Source organism: Aptenodytes patagonicus, unplaced genomic scaffold (assembly GCF_965638725.1).
Source record: "Aptenodytes patagonicus unplaced genomic scaffold, bAptPat1.pri.cur scaffold_61, whole genome shotgun sequence".
NCBI classification, from domain to species: Eukaryota; Metazoa; Chordata; class Aves; order Sphenisciformes; family Spheniscidae; genus Aptenodytes; species Aptenodytes patagonicus.
Genome location: NW_027472012.1, coordinates 344,823 through 355,417, shown reverse-complemented (window position 1 = coordinate 355,417; position 10,595 = coordinate 344,823).

Sequence of the window (10,595 nt, the reverse complement as noted above, 5' to 3'; positions counted from 1 at the left end):
TCCCACTCTCCGGGGGATGATCAGCCCCTGGGCAGAGCCCCGGCCGCGCTACCTGTAACTCTTCCAGAAGGGTCATTTTGTAACCCCCATTCCGGTTCATCCTCACGTCGGTCACCGGTCTTGGGGAAAACTGAACCTCCAGATCAATCCCGGGACACCGGGGTAGACCTCACCGAGAGGAGCTCAGTGGCACCCAGTGTGCACCAACTCCAGAGACACAAAAAGTGACCGTTTATGACATCAGGATCTACCGGATGCAGATCCAGGCAGTTATTTAAAGCCACGCACCCCAAAACTCTTCCCGCTTGCAAAACTTAGCGGATGGGGAGAAACCAGCTCTGCTCTGAGCAAAAACTATCCGGAAGAGAGAAATGGGGTCTAAACGCCGCACCCTGCCGGGGAGAAAGGCGTAAGCAGCGTTTTGCTCTATTTGAAAGCACAAGCTGCCAAAAGACAAGTGAGGTGCAAACCGTTGTGAAAATACACGTTACGGGGCGGCTCCGACTTTCATCAACATTGCCTGGAAAATATCAGGGCGTTTCAGGAAGGTCTCGCTTTGGCACGGCCTCCATCCCTTTGGTGCTTCAACAAACCCTCGTTAGCCAGACCAAGTCCTAGCACGGTACGGAAACGTCCAGAGAAGCGACATTTTTTACTCTCCTCGCTTCCTCCAGCTATCTCCAGCTCTACTTTAGTTTCCCAGCTGAGCTAATCCGTCATTTCCATGCTGCAAATTCATTTGCTCTAGTCAACTTCCTCCCCGGCACCGCTCGGCACAAAGGTCAACTGCCCGGCTTGCCCTGAAAGGCGACACGGCGTGTAAAATAACATGGCGAAGGAAGGTGACACCGAGGTCTAAGCACTTAAAATCCCAGCGTGATCCAAGCTCGGATCCCCGCTGCTTGTTTGTTATTTAGTATTAAAGCTTCAGGAGCAAACATAGGAGGAAACGGGACAAGTGGGCACCTCCGGGTCCGCGGCAAGATGCTCCAAGCATCCCATCGCCCTTCCCCGGCCATTGCAGCATCCCCAAAATCGCGGCAAGCCTTGCACGGAGAGGCCACCGAAGGAAACGGCCCCACTCAGAACTCACTCGGTCCCGCTTAAGCCACTCGGATGGACTCGGAGTGGTTATTTCATTGAGGAAATTGCTGGAGGAGTTCAGGATTTCATAGGCTGCGGGATTTGTGGACCCGTGGGCTTGGGATGGGATGGAGCAGGAAGGAGAGAGGCCTCCGGAAAGCAGGTTATCCCATCCCAGGTTGTGTACCAGCACTCGCAGATGCTTTGCCTTCCCTCTCTGTCCTTCTCCACTGCCGACAGGCACCTGCAAAACATCAAATCGTCAAAACCGGGCTGGGAAAGGGGACGCCGAGCTTTGCATCGCTCACTTTTGAGTTTTGGAGCAGCCAGACTTCTTCCACTTCACTGTGTCCTAAGCACAAAGCTCCGGCTGGCTGCTTCGCAGCTTGTTTTGCTGGGAGGCTGAAAGTCATTACTGCTCGTAAAAATGAAATCAGGAGTCACTGGGGCAAAGGAGGAAGGTCCGGCTTCTCGGGGAAGGGTTGTCTTTGCAGAAGGCAAGTGCCTTTTCCTCCCTTCTTTACTACCAATCTCTGAAGAAATTAAACCAGAGAAATGAAAGTGCTTGCTGATAGGCAACCAAAAGTCTGATTTTCAGCAACTACAGGGTGGGGGCTGGCATTTTACTCCCCCGAACCCCTAAGGCATCCAGCAAAGAGAAGAAATGTAACACTCTCATTAATAACTCTTCTGAAGGTGCTTGTCTGAGCAACTAACGGTCGGGAAAGCTCTCCAGCACTCTGGTGATAAGCTCAAGATAGAAATATTGCTCCTCGCTAGAAAAGGGGAGGTTTGTGATAAAGTTTATTGCAATGAATTGTACCTTTACACTACACAAACCCGTTCTTGCGGCTGTGTGCCTGCACCGAAGCAAGGGTAGACGTGCCGAGAGGTAACTGTGAGGATGCAATTTTCACACGCACCCATCAAAATGCTGCCCAGACGCCTGCGAAGGAGGTTGTCTGATGCTGGATCTGTCCCGTGCCACGCTGCCAGCGCTCCCGCAGGGGCTGGGGAGGTCAATGCAAGCAAATAGTATGGGATAGGATATTGCATATAGTTGATGTCAGGAGCAACCCTGGCCAGGCTTGGCAGACCCCCCTGAAACCAAAAATTATTTTTATCTATTATTATTATTATTATTATCATCGCTTTTCTGGAGGATGCTCCACACAGTAAAGTACTTTACAGGACACAACCCCTGTTCCGGGCACCTCCTGCAGGGAGGAACCAGGATGCCACCATGTGCATTGAACCACGTTTGCTTCCCCCATCCTTCTCTCCCGAGCAGAGGGCAGTCGTACGAATCCCAAAGCGCCCAAAGCTTCACGGTCAACCTCAAGCGGCACTCGGAAGGCACCTTCACCGGTGCTATGGATTTACGCACGCCGGCCACCCTCACAGGGTCCGACCCTGGGATCCCACTGAGAATGCAAAGGCCGAGTGAAGGTTTCCAATTCCTCTTTGATTAGTTCTCAGGTGCCAGCTCGAGCTGGATGCTTCCGGAGAGGGATCCCTCCCCCCGATCGCACCCCGCAGTTATACCCGAACCACCCCTATCACCCGATCCCCAAGTCCAATCACTTCATTCACCCAGACGCACCTCACGGTCACTTTGATTCCATCCACCTCCTCGGGCTCTTCCCCGGCCTCTCCCTCCACTTTCTCCAAACCCTTCCCTCAGCACAGCCCCAAACACACTTACTTCCTCCTTCCTCTGAGGTCTCTTTGCCTTAACCCTTTCCTCATCTCCATCACTGCATACAAACGTAGCCAAACACACTACCTCCTCCACTGACTTCCCCGGCCAGGCGGGGACATGCTTAGAAAACTGTTTTTTCATAGCCGGAGCTGTTTGCTCCAAAACAGTACAGACCATTACAGGTCCATTCGCTTCCGACACTCCCTTATTTCAGACCAATTGGCAGGTTTTTGTCCTGCCAAACGTACAGCCTCTTCTTCGAAGCCTTGTCTGGCTAACTGCAATCGTCTGTCATCTGCCTCTCCACTAGGATTCCACCCGGGATCCACCGTCGGCCCGGCTCTCCGGGCAGCTGCATCTCCCCCTTGCTCTGCCCAGCGACGGTTCGCATCAAGAATTGCCTGCTTTTCCTCTGGGCTGTGTCGCGCGCGGAGGCTCACGTAGTCAAATTAGGCAGGTGACAGATTCAGAAAGAAACCTCATTTTAACCCAAAGCCTGGGGCAGAAAACTAACTGGAAATGAGGCGTCAACGCTCCGACAACACCAGTAAAGCACAGGTTCAGGAGGGCGGAGGAGGGATTAACACTGCACAGCCGGCTTTAGAAGCGAGGATCCAAACTGTGCACAGTCACTCACCTGGAAGATGAGGGCTCTCAACCGCGAGGACTTTCCTCGGGCGGCGTCCCGAGCCCAGGGGAGAGTCCCCGACTGCAGACCCGCTGCTCCCAGGAGGAGGACCGGCTCCCCTTGCCCTCCGGCGGGGCTCCATTTCTACCCTAGTCGAACCTCATCTCTGGTCAGTTCGAATTGCCTGAGGGCCTTCACTTTCTTACTCCTCGCCCGAGGTGTACACGGGACCATAAGGACTGGCCCAAGGTGGCTCCGCCACGGTCAGCACTCCCCACCTGACAGGCGCGAAAAGCAAGGGCGCAGCGGTCCTAATGCCCCCGGTCGCTCTCAGGGCGGGGGCACCTGCCGCAGACAGAGAAGGACTAGTTTTCCAAAAAAACAACCTCCCAAAAAGCAGGGAGGAGGAACTGCTCGCTCCGGATGGGGCAATTTCTGTCTGGTGCCGGCACCTTCACCCCCCAGTCCCATTTCTGAACTCCCTGCACACCCCCGGGTCTGGCAGAGGTGACATGTGTGACACTGCTGTCCCCTCCCTCCTGCCACACAGAGCTCATTGCACTTACTTGCAGAGAAAAATAAAAAAGAGAAAAATATTAAAAGGATATAATTAAAATCTTTTAAATCTAAAAATAAATTCAAAATACATTCTAAATAAAAATTTAAAAATTAATAAATAATCAAAACCCCCAACCCACTAACTTCAAATCTTTCCCCAGTCAGCTGGTTCCTGACCCAAAGCCCCAGGGAGATGGATTTCCCCCATCACCTCCAAACCCCCCCTGAAAAAGCTCCAAAGACGCCTCCGACTCCTCTCCACCCTTCAAAAGACACGGGAGCGGCACAGCGAGACAAACGAGACTTTTATTGTATTGTTTTCCCATTACCTTCAATGGGCAACAAGAGAAAAATCAAAGACAGACACGGCTCTGGCAGGGGGAACCCCCAGACGGGACCCATGAGACGGCGACACGGATTTATGTTACCTGCGTTTCACAGAATGAACCCGCAATAAATCAAGTTTAAGAAAAAAAACAAAAATCCCAAACACACAAAGATTCAGAGTGATAAATAACACAGATCTGCTTGATGGATTTCCCCCCCCCCCCTCGGTTTTATTTGCAACACGGAGCGTTTCCAAACTAGATCATCTCTTACAATAAGAGAAATATATTTCAGCATCTCCAAAACAAAAATAATTCCTGTATTTCTACAGGTAGCACGCTGGGGGAAAAATAAAATAGCAAAAAAAGATGTGCCAGCACCTTATTTATTACCTTTTCACATCTCTTTCCCCCCCCCCCTTAGGGATTCCATGCGCTTCCTTTTAGGAAACTTTTTCAAGGGGCCCACGGGAGATTCGCGGAGCTGTTTTAAGGCACCAAAGATGAGGAAAACGCCCAGCACCCATCCCGCATTGATGGGAAGGGGCTTGGCTGCCAACTAAAGCATCGCCGGTCACTTCAAGGGGGGGGGGTTCAGTCCTAAAGCGACTCCAGGAACACCTTTGAGAGGGTTTGTACCCCCCCGTATCATTTTCCTCTGCACAAGGAAATATTAAATCCTCCCAAAATAAGGAGCCGTCCAGGGGTTTCTGGTGTCTAAAGGGGGCAGGCAGACGTAGCGCCGGGACTCACAGCCAGCCCAGGGGCTTACAACTACCTTTCAGATGGCCCCGAGTCACGTCATGAAGCAAGACCTCAGCTTTCGTTTAATTCAAAAAATTAAAATAAAGAAAGAACAAATGCTAGCCCTGTAAACAGCAAAAGCAAAGCTTCAAATGGAGAAGACGGCTGCGCTCGGGCACGTCGAGGAAGCCTGCTTTACTTTTTCAATAAGCAACTGCCAAGGCAGCTGCCAACGTTTTGCAGCCCCCTGAGGCCAGGGGAGACGCAGACCCCCGCAGAGCTGGACCCAGCCCGCTCCTCATTAAAACCGGCATCGTTTCCCTTCCGGGGGGGGGTTCGTTCGTTCGTTCTTTCTTTCTTTCTTTCTAAGCTGGAGAGATGCCAGGCACATGCTGAAAACAATCCCAGCCCCTGGCCCGGGACCCTACCAGGAGGGAGCGGAGTTCAGTCCGGCTCTCTCCTCTTAAAAAGAGGAAAATCAAAAGGGAAAAACAAAATTCTCCTCTAGTAGAAGCCCAGTAAGTCCCTTTTAGGGGCAGGGCAGCCACAGGACTGCTACCACAACCACCCAGCGCCGCACCCACTGCGGTTCACGGGCTTAATGCCTATACCTCCACGGGAATTAAAGTTTATTTTCCAAATGGTGGAGAGATCAGGGATCTCCTCCACCGGGACCTTGTCTCTCTGGGGAGGGAGAGACAGCATGTCGGAGCAGCAAGCACAGTCCCTTCCTCAGAGCCAGGCACAGGAAGGCAGCGTGGACAGGACGGGCATGGGCATCACGGAGGAATAGCAGCCAGAAAACCCAGCCTTTGCACCTTTCCCTTCCTCCAAGCCTTTGCTCTTTTGCCTCCCCTCCTTCCTGAAGAGCTAAACCGGTTTCCTCCCCCTCCGACACTCACCACGCCACGCTGGCAGTAGTCACACGACAGTTTGCAAAACCCCATGCCGTAAACGCCGTCTCATTTTGGCCCGGCTTGGTGATGTGCCGCTTTCATCCTTCCAGAGCAATTTGGTGTTTTCTTTTCCCCACCCCTTTGCACGGAGCAACACCTTGCCGTTGTCGGTTTGGGTTGGTTTGATGCACGAAAAGGCTCCCGCAGCGGATGGGACAAGCCGATGGCAGGAGGGTTCGTGCATCCGTCCCAGCTGGGCTCGGGGCACCGGTTGCAGACGCCAACAGCCTGGAGCACGCGCTGAGCCCACAGCAAGGTGGAGGGCTGCAAGGGGACCTTTTCTTCTGGGCTGTCCTCTCCTCCCAGGCTCCATGGCCACCCGACTCAAACGCACGTGCCGGGGCTGACACCGCAGCCCAACAACCCCCCAAAAGGCAAAGAGAGCACGAGAACCATCTCTGCTTAAGGAAAGTGGAGGAACAACGGAGGGGGCAGCCCAGGGGCACAGAGCCCCAGCTGTGTGCGGTACCTGCCCGCTCCCATGACCATACAGCGTATTCAAGGTTTTCGATTTTAAGCGCTCCCTTATATTCAGTTTACAGCCAGGGGACAAGAAGGTGGCATTTCTGCATTTTGCAGCTTCCAGGCTGATGGCAGAGCCAAAGCAAAAGAAAAAAAAAAAGATGTAAAACCGGAGCGCAGGCAGCAAGTGCTTTTCCTTCGCCTTAGCCCAACTGCTCGGACGCTCTTTACGCTGCCCCGCCATGGAGAGCATCCCTCTCGCACCAGTGAGAGACCTAAGAGTGAATTAAAGGCAGGACCCCAAAGTGATGTAAGTTTGCAGGAGGCTGTCATTGATTCATGTGCAATATTTTGCCCAATGCTTTTGTTAAGCATTCAAGTGACTGTTTAACGTAGGATCTAAGAAAACTGTGACACAATAACCTCTTTTGCTAAGTGAAGTCTCTGTCAAGCGAAACCTCAAAGAATGGATAGTGGCGATCCAAGCCTGAAATAACCAATTTGCTGCAGGAACCGAGCAGCAGCGGTTGAAGCATGAAGCTAAAGGTGAAGAAGAGGCAATTGCGGCAGGGGGAGATCACGACCACCGACTCACGGCCCACCGACCCAAGAAACCCTCCGACCCAAATGCGGAGAGACACTGAGCATGCAAACGAATTAGCATAAGAGGCGAGAAGACCATTTGACAGAGACTATAACTAGCGAAAGGTTTTGATAATCGGAGAGCTAGTCTTTTGTGGGCTACCACCTAGCTCCCTACTTTGCGCAAACTAGAATAAAGAAATGGAAATACCTCGTCGCGGTGTGTGAATTGGCATTGCGCACCGGGCAACGAGCCCGCATTTGGGACAACAAAACCAGACCAAGAACCCGGTTGTGATGAAGAAGGAAGTGGAGAATGCGTCAAACAGAACAGAAAACGGTTTTGTACATTATAGAATCATAGAATAGTTCGGGTTGGAAGGGACCTCTAAAGGTCATCCAGTCCAACCCCCCTGCCATGGGCAGGGACATCTTCAACTAGACCGGGTTGCTGAGTTTTTACTGGGGAAAAAAGAGAAAGGAGAGGAGGAATTAGATATTAAAAAGATAGCACTGAATGATAAAGCGGTAGCAGTCCCTCTACCACTACAAAACCACACCACCACACACACGTACACACGGAGGCTTACCACCACCCAACTCCCATGGACTGTGATGTGCGCCTCAGTTTGCTGCTCTAGAGATACTGAATGCCTGAAGCACACCAAGGATAACTGAAAACATCTGCATGGCTTTAATGGGAATCCGCCAGTTGGAAAAAATAACAAACAACAGTTTCTCCCCGTGTCTGCGTTGGCACATCCCTGAGTCACGTTCTCACTCCTCTCCTTCAAAGCCAAGAGTCCTAAACATGAAAACTGGGCGGGGGAAGAAAGAGAAAAAGAGGGAGAGCATCATCAGTGGAAGACCTGCCGGCTGCTGCTGATTCGGCCCCGTTCGTGGGACCACCCCGGCAGAGAGGAGCTGGTTTGCATGCCACGGTCCTCGCTGCCTCTTCCCAGGGAAGGGCTGTTTGCTCGGCCTTGCCGGCCAAAGCACGGGAAAACCGTAGGCACGCGCCATCGCTTGCAGAGGAGCACGTTCACGTTCACGTGCAATCCTTTACCTCTTTCCTCCCCGGATTCAGACCGTTTCCGTGTTCATAGGGAGAGCCTGCCAGACGGTCGTTTTCGACATTTCATCCGAGAGATTAATCTCGAAAGGACCAGCCCTGCAGGAAATATTTTACATAGCAACCCATGATTATGGGAACTGATGCCAGCGAGTGCATCAGCAAGAGGAACAGGGGGACCCGCAGAATCAGAGCTCGGCATAAGCACGGGAGGTTTTGCTGGATGAGGAGTTTTGGGAGGCAAGCCTGAGAGCTGCAGAGCAACAGCTCCGCGCAAAGGCTCTTGCTGGTGTTTAGCCCTGCAGCGGGCTCCTGAGCCACTGCTGCTACAGATCATGCCCGCAACTCCTCATTTTGAAGTGTGAGGGTCTCCAGCTACCCTAAAGTCACTGACGACGCAAGTTTTGGGGGTCAATCGTGAGCTGCGCAGCCACTCTGCTTGCGGCCAGAGCCCCGCGATCACCTCCTGCAGCCCTGCCCGTATATTTGACTTTCCCCACCAACCTGACTGCTGGTTTCTATGGGATGCTCAATAAAGATGCAGGTGGAGAAAATTGTGCCAAACACCTTCAAACTCATCTTGCCCGGGGTCCTGGTGCTTGGTGGGGCTTTACCTGTCACGGTGTTGCCTTGGGATATCCAAGTCGCTGGTCTTCCCCAGCTGCAGCTGAACGGAATTTGCAGCAGCAGCTCCCATCACCTCTTGGGACTCCTGACGTAAAAAGGGGACAAATCAAGCTCTCTGCCTTTGGGCAAAGTGGAGATAAACTAAACGCCCCGTAAAAACATATTAGAATCGATTTCTACGCAGCTCTGATCTTCCCCCAACACCTGAAGACAAGCTGTGATAGGAACAGGCAATCTCACAGCCCGAGGCAGAGGGCCAGCCCCGAGCACCCAGCAAGCTTTACCTCTTCTTCTTCGCCTTCATTTTTGGCATCGTCCAACTTCTTCTGCTGCTTGCTTTCTGGCATGAGGTCATCCAGAAAGCTGAGCTCTCGCTTTGAGAAGCAGAAATCCATCACTTTCCGCACAAAAACGAGAGCCAGAACCTTCAGGAATAAGAGGGAAGATGCGGTGAGGCCAGAGATGATGCTCCATCTCCCTCCAGCGCTGCAAACATCCCGCTGCCAAGCAGCACCGGCTCTTACCATCAGGGGAAAGATGATGGCAGCACGGGACACCTTGATGGCCCAGAGCAGGACGAGGCAGATCAGCTGGATCATGGTGAAGAAATGCACCTTTCGCAAGGGGACGTGCCGCAGGTAGATGAAATCCGGCTGGTGTTTCGCCGGCATCCAAAACAGCTTCAAGCGATCGAAGAACTGCAAAACAAAAAAGTGGAAAAGTTGCCACCTTGGCACTGCGGAAAGTTTCTGGCCCTCTTGAGGCGTGGAGGGAGTTTTCAGGATCTCGCCTGCAATGAGAAATCGTGGCTCCCACTATCTTCCTCCTGGGAGCAGCACCCGTCTTCCCTCCGCTCCACCTATCAGCCAGCTGGCCCATGAGAGCTGCCCACCAAACTCCAGTTATTCCACATGATTCTATTATTGGCATTTCTCGGCCCTCTGAATCCCCCAGCAAGGATTTCCACCAGTGGCAGAAACTGCCTTCCCTTTGCACGGAATTCCCCCACTTGCACGTAACCAAACACTGACCTGCCCTAAGCCGTGAAACAGAGCGCGCTGAACTTGCCTGGTCCTCCCAGCCCTACACACCTCCTGTGCCTCCACCAAGCTTTTTCTTACGCTAAATATGTTCATTGCTTGCTTTCGGAGAGGTTTGTCCCCGCTCCCACTGCTGTTTCCCTGCTCCTACGCAGATGAAATACCAGGGAGCAGACATGCTGCACGCTGTGAAAAAGTCCCTACCTGAATTCCTCGGAGCGACGACACACCCATGTAGAGAAAGACACCGTAAAGCACAGGCATGGGTATAAACTGGAAGAAAAGAAAAAAAAAAAAAAAAGAAGGCCACAATTTCTTTTTTTAAATTGCATTTTCAGTATTACCACTCTCCTCTACAGGCACTGCCTAAACTTGCCTAAAGCCTTCCACAGTTTCCACAGGGTTAGAGATGTGCCGGATTTTAACCGGCAGAGATTTTGTGCGTGCCAGCGAGCTAATGCTCTGCTTTCGGCTGAACTTCTGAGATACGTTTTGTCAGAAGAATGCCATTTTCCAGAAAGGCTGGGGGAAAACAGGTGATTTCACCCATGCTACCATATGCCGCGTTCCGTGACGGTAGAAAAACATTTCTACATCTTCCGGCGGCAACACGCCAAAGCGACGTGCCTCCTTTTAGCCTAGAGAGGAGATTACCTTGTGGGAGGAACAGGCAAGGAAGCCCGTGGGGATGATGTCAGTGTGTTTAGCTACTGGGAAGGGCTGTTCGGAGGCATTTGCGGGGGCAAACGGCAACCAATAAAGTGCTGCCTGTTTGAAAGAGAGCAGACGTACTGGTCTGAAGAGGCTGCATTGTA